This window comes from Cryptotermes secundus, unplaced genomic scaffold, assembly GCF_002891405.2.
Source record: "Cryptotermes secundus unplaced genomic scaffold, Csec_1.0 scaffold22, whole genome shotgun sequence".
NCBI lineage: Eukaryota > Metazoa > Arthropoda > Insecta > Blattodea > Kalotermitidae > Cryptotermes > Cryptotermes secundus.
The window spans coordinates 2,803,406-2,816,735 of NW_019742961.1; the positions used below are offsets into that span (position 1 = coordinate 2,803,406).

General features: G+C 39.6%; 1 long non-coding RNA gene across 1 annotated transcript in view; it reads right to left on the minus strand.

The window, feature by feature from the left end:
* Positions 1-2,358: 2,358 nt before the first annotated feature.
* The window catches only part of LOC117283011, a 205,434-nt gene continuing 194,462 nt past the window's right edge, over positions 2,359-13,330 (minus strand). The window contains exon 3 of the long non-coding RNA XR_004513996.1: positions 2,359-2,406. This is a non-coding gene — a long non-coding RNA (uncharacterized LOC117283011). The remainder of the gene's footprint in view (positions 2,407-13,330) is intronic.

Genomic DNA, 13,330 nt, shown 5'->3' on the forward strand with positions numbered 1-13,330 from the left:
CCACTCAGGGCATGGATGTTAAGTCTGTGTGAGTGTGTGTGTGTGTGTGTGCGTTTTTCTGTGTTTGTGTACAGGTAGAGGTCTTGCGACGAGCTGATCACCCGCCCAAGGAGTCCTACCGAATGTGTAAGAGCTAGAAAAACCAAAGTGAACGGAGAAGTTCATGGAGGTAGGCCTAGGCCCACTGGGGCTGTAGTGCCAAGGAAAAAAAATGGGTGTAGCGGTTTCTGCTAATTAGTTCTCAGAGTCCTAGTTATAACAGAAATATGTAGCTTAAGCTTCTGGTAGTTAAATTATTCTTGTGAACTAAGTTTAAATGCGTGTTTCGATAAATATTATTTTCAACTTAAAGAGTAAACGTGCGCACATGTCTTAGTTTTAAAAATACGGATGCTAAATGCAAATACATTTCTTAGGTATGATAAAGCAACAGAATACATAACGCGTATCAGTGCTGCATAGAGTTTCCACTGGTCAACAGAAATATGGAAGCTTTATATTTTTTTTCATTTTAATTCCTTAAATAAATTCCGCAAGCTCCGAATATATTTGTACACCTCCGTCTTCAGGTGAAATTCATTTACGATTTTGGTTTTAAAGTTGCGATTTTAGTAAAATATTTTTCTGCAAATATAATCTAAAATTGTTAATCAGTAAAATTTTATGTTCACTCTTCTATTTTCACTCGCGTCGTCATGAGGATTTTATAATCATTTTATGGCAAATTTCACAGTTTATAAAAAAAAACTTGCTGATGTTTATAAACTTCAAACCTCGGAAATTTAAATTTGTCCATTTCAGTCTAACTAAATATTATGTGTAATATAACATATGTGTATAGCCCAGTTTGTTACACAAAACAAAACAAATAAACTCCGTGGTTTTAGTCCGCAAGCGAACTATACCGACCGAGAGACCGCTGCTTGACGGCGAAGTTAGTGTCAAATTTAGCGGATAGAGGGTGTCGCGTGATCAGCGCATCGAATCCCCACGGCCATTAATTTCGGTTTTCTAGATCGGATCCGCTATTTCCTTGAAACAGCTCCTCAATTATCCCTACGAGGTTGAGTGTACCCCGCTCCAGACCGACTATTTCTGATAGCGCCGAGAATCGAACCCGGACCTCTCTATCTGAGGCCAGGAACTCTGTCCTAGTTGGCAGTTTGTTACACGTAAAATTTAATTTTAAAATATTGTAGTACAATCGATAGCTTCTAAAGTTACAGTTGGGTTGAAGTCCCACAATACATCGAAGAACCTGACTGGGATAAGCTCAAATTAAGCCCCGCCCGAAAATAAATCGATCCGCTAACTTCATTCCCTTATTCATATTCCCGAATCGACGCACGAAATGTCAAGACGACAGTGTAGAACACAGGTTTACTGCTCTTCAAGTATTCATTCATCTCTCGAGTGTCCAGATTTGCAATTCAAATAGTCCTTAGATATATCCAGTCCATCCTAATGTACTATAACCCAATTAGTATTCCTTCAGAGGAAATCCGACGCCAGTGAAATTTAAACATATTAAAGCCGTTTCGCTCAGGAAATAATATAATGACCATAATCGCTCAAAGACCAACACAAAGCAATTAACAAACATCAAGTGCAAGGAATATTGCCCGTGTCTAATTCCTGGTTGGAGCTCTAGTGTCTGATTCAGACAAGCACGCTTCAGTTGTGATAGGCAGGGAAACTAAGGTGAAGCTCTTTTAGGTAGCTACACGGACGCTATAAAGCGCCGTTCAAACGCGTGTCAGTGGCGTATTTACTAAAGCAAGTGTTTACTGCACAAAACGTTGCAAATTTAATATAGGCCTATTTGAATTTCTTCAAAGATGTTGTGTTAATTCAAGATGCTGTACAGTGAGTTTTCCAGTCAACGCAACCGTCCGTTAATTTTCATTTTACGGAAAGAAAGGTCTACTTTTCCGGCTGAATATTCATTCACAAAATATTTCACTGTACATTCTACATGATAAACGGACAGGACTGCGATTTTTAACATATACTGCAAAGTAGAGGCAGACTTGCGAGATGTTATTTCCTAATTTATCCAAGAGAGGTTAGGATAATTGAAAATATAAATTTTTGTATCAATTTGTGTCCAGGATTCCGAAATCCTTACAACAGAATCTTCACATATAAATTGAGAGTTTTTAATTTCAGTTTATTTGTTTCCAATTATTCCCGTGTAAATATAAGCATATCTATACAAAGAGCTGTTTCAAATTATTTGCTAAAAAATCGTTCGGACAAAAAGAATACAAGATTAGAACATTCATCGGTCCGTCTGCTTGCTTTCATTTGTACATCAGAGCACCCTGGTCCATCAGGATAGAATACTTTAGTACTCACGATAGAATGTCCATCACCGCTTCAAAATGTATCACAACAGCGCTCCTCCTGCAATGAAGAAATGCACTTATTTTAGTTAATTTTCTGATTAACGACCGTAGGAATCCGTTGCGTTGACGTGACACCCCCTGTCCTCCAAAAGTTGGCACTAACTTCGCCAACGAGCGGCGGTCACTCGGTCGGTATAGTTCGCTTGCGGGCTAAGGCCACGGAGTTTGTTTTCTTTGTTTAGTTTTTCTTTATGGGTAACCGTCCACCACTCACGGAACTCACTTAATCCTAAGTCGTACAGGAAATAAATCACAAACACGACACAACCGCTCTACACCACAACAAGACTCCGAACAATAGTACCAAGTGAAAAAAAAAGAGAAAAATAAGGTGATTCAACCAAATTTTCTAGTAACTGGAACGATTTTGAGCCAATCTTTGCAATAAGGTACTATGGAACTAATACAATGCAGCATTTACGTGAAAGTCTTTACCTCATGAAGATCATAGCAGTTTTTTTCTTGGGTGGGGTGAGACTGAGTCCACCTTGTACGTCGGCCATTAACTGGCCTACTGTACCAGCCCCGGATGATAGATGAACTTCATGAAAATTTGTCCATCTGTTCTGGGGTTATTCCATATGTGCTTACTGACGGACGGAATGAGTATGAGGGGTTAGCCATAAAACTGGCCCTAGCACTGTCACCTTCAATGGTCAACTGTGCTTCCCCTTTGGATTTACCCTTTATTAATCCTACATTTCTAATGAAATGTAGGACTATGTTTACGGGGGCGTCATAAAAGTCACTCGGTTCCATGAAGAATTGACTCAGGTGGCGGTATCTTAGGTAAGCTACAGCCTCACAATCACATAAGATGTGTGTTGCTGATTCATCTTCTCGTAGGCACCTCTCACAAGCTGGGTCCTGTGTCAGTCCCAGTTTGGAAAGATGTCCTTTTAGGTGGCAGTGTCCAGTAAGTAATCCTACCAACCATCTTAATTGGTCTCTGTTTAATTTTAACAGGTCCTTCGTTCTTTTGGCAGAGAGTCCTGATATAAACCCTTTTGCCCGTTTGAGTCTACTAACGGACGGAAAGAGTTAACTAAAGATAAGTTCCACGTGGCTGAAACTTGCCTAGGAACTGGTACAATAATTAAGTACTTAAAAGTTATTCATATCTTCGCCCGCTCGAACACTGGGGTCGTGATTTCGAATTCCACTCAAGGCATGGATGTCTGTTTGTGTTTATTCTCTCTTTGTGTTAGGTATCTGCCTTGCGAAGGGCTGATCCCCGTCCAAGGAATCCTACTGACTGTCTTAGATTAAGAAATTGAAGTGAAACGAAGTGTTTCATGTATGCCCTATACTCTAAATGGGAGCAGCAGGAACAGAAGAAGAAGAAGAAGAAGAAGAATGATCCTGGCGTGTTGTAAATAGACCTATTTTTCAGTGTTTCAGATATGTGAGTGTTCTGAAACGGCTGACAATTTTGTAAAAAATATATATATATATGGACGGGTTGGTGTGTGTGTGTGTGTGTGTGTGTGGGAGAGAAGGAATGGGGCTGGGTGGACAGATGGATGGAAGGACAGACGGACAAATGGATAGTTGCGTGGGTGGATGGGTGAGTGTGTGGTGTGTGTGTGAATCTCGCTCTTAAAGATTCAGTCTTTACCATTCTACTCATTGTTTATTCCATTTAATATTTCAAGACACCTAGAGTGATGATAAAGGACATTTAATAAACTCCCTATGTTTGAGATAATTTTAAGTTTACAGCTTATGTAGCGTCTCCACATAGATTTACCATTTCATATTTCAGTAGGTAACAGGAACTTCGTGGGGGTGTGAGTTAGGGTGAAGCAACCAATGTAACCCCAACATGGACATACTTTTCATTGGGTTCTCTAAAAACGTTTTAAATTTCCCCACTTTGTCGCGTAGCATTCATTGCCGGAACTCCTCTGAGAGCGGAACATGTAAGAGGCGAAGAGAACGGCATGACAGAGAGACCGGGAAGCAAACAAAAGGAGAAGAGACCATTTGTATGCCAGAGGCACCTCATCTCGAGTGACAGAAATGTTGACATCTGCGTATGTCAAGGGTGTTACCCACTTACACACACACGCACGCGGCGCTGGACTGCGCTCTTATTTGGATTTCTCTTTGTAGCCCATACTTTTGCCAATCAGCTCTCCTAAGCCCAAATTTTCTTAGAACTGCGAATCACAGACTGAACATTTTCATTTGAGGCGCCATTGTACTTCCTTGCTCTCTAGAAATGTAACAATGAGTAATCTTAATCAAATGTCTGGAGCTAGAGAACAAATATTTTTATTCTGAAAATAATGTGAACTTCGACGCTAGTCTTTCGGCGACAGAAAGGAAAGAGAACTACAATAACAAAAACCATGACACAGACCTATATATAGGGAGAGAACAGCAAAACATATATGGACCAGTTGGCTGCATAAAAATAACGAAATGAAGTACTTCGAAATCATTATTAGAGGTGCACATTAAATTAAGCAAGGATGGAGCAAAAGAAACCAAATTCAATTCACTCAGAGAGTGAAAAGTATATAAAATTCATAATATTCTTGCTTCTGTTGACATCAGTATCGTGTCTCTCTCTCTCTCTCTCTTACCCAGTACTAGAAGATAAAGTGTACGAAACTGTAGTTCATATGTTACTTTTAATGTGTGTGTGTGTGCGTGCGTTCGTGCGTGTGNGGCGGTTAATCGCTGGCTTCCCACCGCGGCGACCCCGGTTCGAGCCCGCGTCTAGTCGTGTGGGATTCGTGGTGGATAAAGTGGCACTGGGGCAGGTTTTATCCGAGTACTTCGGTTTACTCTGCCAAACTTCATTCCACCAATTGCTCCACAATCACCACCATCATCTGGTGCTGGTACAAAAAGTCAGTAGTGGCCGCAGTACCAAGTGGATTCAGCCTCACCGCCCCCCCCACAAAAAAATTCTGGCTGTTTCAGAAGTAAACTTACAATATCACGAAAAGTTAAACAGTTCCGTCCATTGTGACTGGTGAAGATTTTTCTTATTTAAATTATTTAGGCCCTTGCATGTTTCGGTCTTCAGAGATCATCATCAGAGGGACACCTTTACATCAATGGAGGCTACTATGACAATATACGTTCTGAAAGTTGAAATGTATACATATACAATGATATACAATTGGGTATAAAATCTAAAGCCTTTACAACTACAGCGGCTGTTCAAATACTTTAAAATATTTGTAATTGGTTTGTTAAGACTCTATTTGAATTCGTAAACCAAGCAGGTTCGTGTCGTCCCTCTTATTATGTCTCTTGATGGGGGTCGAACCTGAGCCCCCTTGTCCTTCTCGAGAAGAGGGTTCTTTCATGTTGTACTGTATGTGTTTGTGGCTCCCTGTGTTGTTAATAAGAAGGATGACACAAACCTTCTTGGTTTATGAATTCAAATAGTGTCTTAACAAACCAATTATAAATATTTCAAAGTATTAGAACAGCCGCTGTAGTTTAAAGACCTTAGATTTTATACCCAATTCTATATTATTTTATATGTATACATTTTAACATTCAGAACATATATTGTTATAGTAGCCTCCAACTGTATTGGTGTAAAGGTGTCCCTCTGATGATGGTCTCTGAAGATCGAAACATGTAAGGGCATGAATAATTGAAGTAAGAAAAATCTTCACCATTCACACTGGACGGAACTGTTTAAATTTTCATGATATTGTTAGAGTGACGGACCAGAATGAAACAAATCAAATAAATTTACAAATCTAAAAAAATATATATAAAAATGTTAATAAATGGTAAATCAAAATAAAGCATAACAATGTAGCCAAAAACATAAAGTTTTGCCTGATTTATTAATGTCACATTTCTATATGAATTTCGGATGTAGCATGACAATTATCCCACCTATGACAAATTTCTTCCCAAGTCCCAAGTAGCTTGCTCGGCGTAATTTCTGCATCTGTGAATGTAATTCTTTCACGTAGACAACCAACGATGCCATACAAAGATGGAAAGCATTCATTATCCTTCACTAACGATCATAACCAACATCATCATTATAATCATCATCATCACCATTCTCTAGACAGGCTTTTTGGAACCATAGCCTTCCTTAGAAGATAGAACATTTGGTTTTTAATCCTTTATGTAGGCCGCACACCGGCAGGCGTCAAGACACTATGTCTACGACATGACGCAAAGAAAGGAGCACATTTGAAACGAAAGAGATTATGAACACCGCCGCACACCGGTCTGAGTCATAATGCTGACGTCAGCTTCATGCTGACGAATCACGAATGAAGCAAGACTGCGTCTTTTGTCTCATGACTTGATGCTTATCTTTACGCAGTTGGTGTGCGGCCGCCCTTAGATTTCGAAACAGTTTTCTTTTTCTGCACAGTGAGGTCGTCAGCCTTGCGTCAAACCTCCAACCTGGAGGACCGGGTCTCTGTATTTACGTCCCCCCATGACAGGGTGGCCCAGTTATACTCTCAGGCACCGGGTTCCCTTTCGTTGCCTTCTCGACTCTCAGGGCTATGATGGAGCTATTCTAACCAACCTGCACTTGAGGGATCAACTAAACCCTAAAACAAAGTCTAGTGGAATTAAATCGGGGGACAGAAATGGCTGTGATATTCTATCCGATTTGACTTCTCCTAAGTTACGTTCAACACAGCAGAATCATAAATATTCTGTAGTAAAATGAGAAAGCAGGAATTTCAATCACGGGCTTAATGTACACAGGATTGGACCAAGTGTACGGGTATTCAACCAGTTGTCCTTTTATTTTAGTTACGTTAACGGACCAAAAAGCAGACAATCAAACGTGTTACTTCTTGTGTACACTGGATTCTCCGGCTTTTTTAACGCCGAAAGAAGCGATCCTTTACCTGGCTCCTCAGAAAAAAAATATGTACTCGCCTTACACATTATTATTATATTATTATTATTATTATTATTATTATTATTATTATTAGCCACTGTGCTGTTAAGTTACTGCACGTAAATAAACATGAATTGAATTGAATTGAATTGAATTAGAGGGGTTGGGTTTCCCCATGCACTTAGACCAGTTATTGGTCCATTGTGCGTCCGTCCCCCTTTAATTTCTACTGTCGCCATATCCTACCGGTACTGGTGTGTGCTATCAGCCCCGTTCAGCCAACGAGGTCGGCCGTCGGTACCTGATATTTCCCCCATCTAGCAGAGGCATTGGAAACTACTTGGGTGGGAAATTGTTGCCTAATTTCGTTCAGAGGTCTCCTACAGACATGAGGATCTTTTACGTGCCGTAAATCTACGACACGGGACCCACGGCTTAAAGTCCCTACCGGAGGCCTGAATTTTTCCACCCTTAAAAATTCCACGACCTCCGTCGGGTTTGAACCCGCGTACCTTGAGTCATGAGGTGGGAACGTTACCCCTAGACTACGGATGCCGCTTCGCCTTACACATATTGCAACTTCTCCGTCAGCAGAGTAAAGCGAGATGTATTTATGAAGACATTTGCGGGAACAATTCTTACAAAACATGGATTCGTATTCAGTCGTTCATATATTCGAGTGCAAAAACAAGCCCTTGTTCAGAAGAAGACAACCTAGAAAATGCATTCACATCCTGCGAACGGACGAGGTTGTTGCGGAAACAAATGTTGAAAGAGTGCAAACCCATCACTATCTTGTGTTCTAATTTCCGTTTCCAAACAGTAGCACAAGGTTCTAAAACATACATCGACAGAGCAGAATGCCTTCAGAAAGTAATATAGACATTTGGGGGGGGGGGNGGGTGGGGGAGTAGAGGAAATTGCTATAGAGGTACCTCTCCAGACTTGAGACTTATATTCCAGATATTTGATGTCATCTCAGAGGAGAATATTAAAGTTATGGAGATCTAGATTATTGCGCCGTGTGGTCTGGTAGGTAGGTACCAATATTTTGCATGAATATTCCGCCTCCATTCTTAGTTTACAAATACACTGAAGATGAAAGTGGCAGGACCCCCAAAACGTTAGTACCTAACTACCAAATTATGGGGAGTTACCTCCGAAGATTACAGTAATTTCGCATTCCAGAGTTTCGAATTTCAGTTGAGTTACCGCATTTTCCTACATAAAGACATTGAAACTCACTACGGCTGCCTAAAAATTGCAGCTACTAAGCTACTGACGTGATAGAAACCTATAATGTCGAAATAACTTCGTGACCTGTAGTCCGAAAACGAACCATACTGACCGGGCGACCGCCGCTTGTCGGCGAAGTTAGTGCCAACTCCATGGCCGCGCCATAGCTCAAGCGGTTAGTCGCTGGCTTCCCACCGCGGCGGCCCAGGTTCGATCCCGGGTCTGGTCAAGTGGGATTTGTGGTGGACAAAGTAGCGCTGGGGCGGGTTTTCTCCGAGTACTTCGGTTTCCCCTGCCAATCTTCATTCCACCGATTGCTCCACAATCACCCTCACGTATCATCTGGGGCTGGTACAATAGGCCAGAAGTGGCCGCAGTACAAGGGACTTAGTCCCACCCCACTAGCATTAGTGCCAACTTTTGCGCATAGAATTATCCCGTGGTGGGCGCAACGGTTCCCCATGGCAGTTAATCTCGGTTTTATAGACCGGAGCCGCTATTTCCTTGAAATGGCTCCTCAATTATTCTCACGAGGCTGAGTGGACCCCGTTCCAGACACATTACTTCTCAGAAAATCTGGTAGTGCCGGGAATCGAACCCGGGACCTATGGTTCTGTTCCCAGGAGCACTGACCGCTATATCACAGAGGCCTTTATCAATTACCTGTAAAGATATAATTAAACAACGTCGTTACAGATGTATTATAATTAGTTCCTTTTGTGTTTTATTCGCATAAAATTCGTGCCACGTTATGAAATCTTTGTCTGGTTTTGACACGGTACCGTATAGGAAATCTTAACATTAGTCAGCGGACATGCTCTGATAATTGCAAGGCTTTAGCTGGCTCAAATAATGGCTGCAAATATTACGTAAACAATGAACATCTAAACGGAAGGTTTGTGGTGAATTTGAGTTCTTTAATTCGAATATTTTTTTTCTGAGAAGAGGAAACATTATATTGACTAGACTGAAATGTATCTTCTATTTAATGTTATTCCATATTTCTTTATATCTCGGACTTCTGGAGAGGAAGGATGAAAAAGAAGGACGTAAAAAGACAAAAATAACTTCAAGAAATACGCTACGGTACAGAGTAACGCGGACATAAAACAATAAACATTCAAACAACTGCCAAAACCTATTTCCTTATATTTCCTGATCTTCAGTGCATCGAAAAGTATAAGAAGTGATAATATTAAGTTGTGAACCGAATATCAAAGTCATTTCGAGGATCTATTGTTCACCTAATACCATCATAAATCTCATTTATGCAGTTACGTGCCAACTTCAATCTTGTTCTTACAATTTTGTTGAAAGCAGGGATGTAAAACGTAAAAAATTATAGGGCGCATTCTGAGGCATCTCTACAAAGGGCGCTATATGAGATACTCTCGTAAAGTGGCCCGGTTTGTGGCTAACTTTTCTGCTTGCTGCATGGCTCATGCATTCACAAACACCGAAATGATGCATATTTAACTGAATGTAGGGAAATGTAATTTTTTTGATTTTGCATTGTGATATATACATGTACTGGGATCAGAATACAAACTGTGGTAACAAAGTACAATTTAGATACAATACAAGTTCGACCAAAAGAGGAAAAATACAGAAAATCAGGGTTTAAAATGTTATCAGTGCTTCTAACATTGAAAAAAAATGATTCAGTGATCCTTGAACTCTGCGAAATGTCACAGAACGTTCTTTGTACACTGCCAATTATTCTGTAGTGATAATTCTCCTTAACACCATAAGTGTAAATAAGTTAGTGTCTTATAAGGAAACGATCAATAACATTTCCTGGCAAAAGATTAAAAAGAAGATTTAGCCTGAAAATGAGTTTGGGAATTGTCACTGAAAAGAATGTAACATGTAAAAATTGGTAGCGGCGCTGACTTTCTTGCGATATTTTTACGAACAAAATTAGAAAATATGTTATACGCAAAATTACGATCAAAAATATTGAGAGAGTTTAGATGATAAATACAGACATGTTCAAAAACTAGTGGCTTCCTTCTTTTAGTAATTATCTTTGAATAAATTTTTAAATAAATTAATTATCAAATTTTATCTGAACTAAATTTATTGTAAAAGACATTTAATTATTACACAATAATAAAATTTTTAATATTTCACATAATGATGTGGTTGCTTAGTTTCTAAACTACAATAAAATGGAAAGAATTTATTAGTCATTCTGATTTGTTCTAACTCAGAACCTGGCCTTTTCATTTTTCTTTTGAATTAAGATGTGTCAGGTCCCACGAAAGACAAATGTGAACAAAACATTCTATACATGGAGTCAAGAGTCTATGTAGACACTAAAACTGCACTAATGGACGGATCTTCGTCTCTAAGACGGGCGTCTCGACAAGTTTTTATTCCGTAAAGAGCAACGTAAAGCAGAGCGCAAGATTCCATGCTCGTTTCAACTGAATTGTGAAGACATCGCGACTCGGCACAGAAAATGCAGGACAATGCAAAAAACATCAGTTAAAATCATTGCTCATACCTTGTTCTACAGAGCGCGTGTCGTTATTTTCCCGAAGATATCGCCTATGAGTTTTTTTTTTTTTTTTTTTTTTGGGGGTTTTTNTGTGGAGGTGGTCTCTATTACCTACTGAAATGTAATCAACATTCTTGGAGACATTTTGGATAGTATAGTTATTTCGTTTCTTGGGGCTCATTTGAATGCCCCTACTTTTGGAACTGAAATATTAATAATGAACAAGTACCGACGTATGACGTATAAACCCTTTCATACGGAATATGAATAAAATTCGCCCAACTTTTCAGGAGCTGTCAAGACTCACAATAAGACAGACTGTAGTTCAATTAAAAAAAAAACCTTTTCACATTCAGTGGGTCTGGAAAACCGAGATTAACGGCCGTGGGGATCCGTTGTGCTGACCACGCGACACCCTCTATCCGCCAAATTTGGCACTAACTTCGCAGACAAGCGGCAGTCGCTCGGTCGGTAAGTTCCCTTGCGGAGTCAAGCCACGGAGTTTGTTTTGTTTTCGTGGGTCCTGAAGACTGTATATAAATACAAATTTCCAGATCAATTTTCGGCCTAAATTCCTTATTTTGAAAAAATAAAAAATAAAAGGAGCTTCAAAAAACTCTTCGCAGTCCGCGTGTCTGTGTCTTATCATCACAGTACATCATGTATGCTATTTATATGAGAAAGTAAAGAGGAAATTAGAAAATGCACGCATAGTGTAACACCTCTGCTGCATTAGCATCCACATGTATCCTCATATTATAGCTATCTATTCGTCAAATAATTAAGAAATCTGACATGTAAATACCCTTGGGCGAGGACATCCAACATGATTTTTAAATTTCTTATTTGACTATGCTGCCACTGATAGTATTATTACCGAATGTGAAAAGCTTGATAGAACCATGAATTGTAGGGGAAAACAAAGTACTCGGAAAATGCCTGCCACAGTGCCTCAGCCCCAATCCCATATGACTTCACCTGGGATAGAACCCTGTCCGCCGAAGCCACCGTCTAACAGCCTGAGGTATGGCATATTCGACATTCAGTATCAACTTTGATCAAAATAAATCAACGGTTCCCGAGCTATGAGATGACACAATATAATATTTTTTAACTCTTTCAGAAAGCGCAGGGTTTACGGACAAAGTGAGTTTGGTGGTACGATGATCAATTTTTATGTACAACGTTTGCCAGAAACATTTCCGACTGCGATGAATATTTAGTGAGTTACATGAGAGTTGCTTTTGAGACATCCACAGAAACGCACGTAGGTCTTCATGTAAAGAGATAACTATTACTGCTGTCCGATTTTAACCAAATCAGAAATATGTTGACAATTTTTTGTAAAACTCCTTAATAACAGCTTTAGAAAAAATAAGCTGAGCTGTTCTCGGGTGGATACAGAGATACAGGCATGGTAAAGGGAATAAAAACAATGTAAGTTTTGAGGTTTTTACGGCGATGACTATGAAGAAAGTCCTCTTCTGGGTTTAGGCGCCGTGTATTCTTCGTTTTGGCCGACGTTTCGGAGGAACGTATCGCCTCCATCTTCAGAGCAGGTGAATGGCTTGGAATGCAGAGAGCAGCTACCGCTCTGCATTCCAAGCCATTCACCTGCTCTGAAGATGGAGGCGATACGTTCCTCCGAAACGTCGGCCAAAATGAAGAATACACATCGCCTAAACCCAGAAGACGACTTTCTTCGGAATAAAAACAAGTTTGCAATTTTCTTTGAAAACTAAATTTTTGTTGATTTTGTTTAATGAATTATTATTCTGAAAATCAAAGACGAAATGCGACTAGATTTGTTGTCGAGAATTCAGAATATGATACCATGAGATCTGTATTGCTTTTGAGGTGGAAATCTTGTTTATGTCTACAAAACGTGTTTGATCAAAATTGCAACAAATTGCGATTGGGGGTGAACCACTTGAAGCAAAATGTCGATCGACAATTTTTAAAATTGAAATTCTTTTATTCGATCCACTTTTATTTATAATTTTTGTTTGGTACTATATTATTATGTGCAATGCTTACTATACATATAAATATACAAAGCGTTTACTTTAAAAATTTGTTTTGATAGCCTCAGGTTCTCGTCACGTGTTAGTGACCAGATGCGCAGTTTGGCTTGATAATTGGATTTGTAATGTTTTAACTCGCAAATAGAAATAATTGTAACACTCTCACATATCTACACATTCTACAAATAACTACTGTAAGCACTAAGTCTTCAGTAGTCGTTGTTTGGCAACGGTGTCTAACAGTGAAATCAATACACTTACCCACCGTCTCCGACTTCCGACTAGTGACTTTTCTTTAGTTATTGCT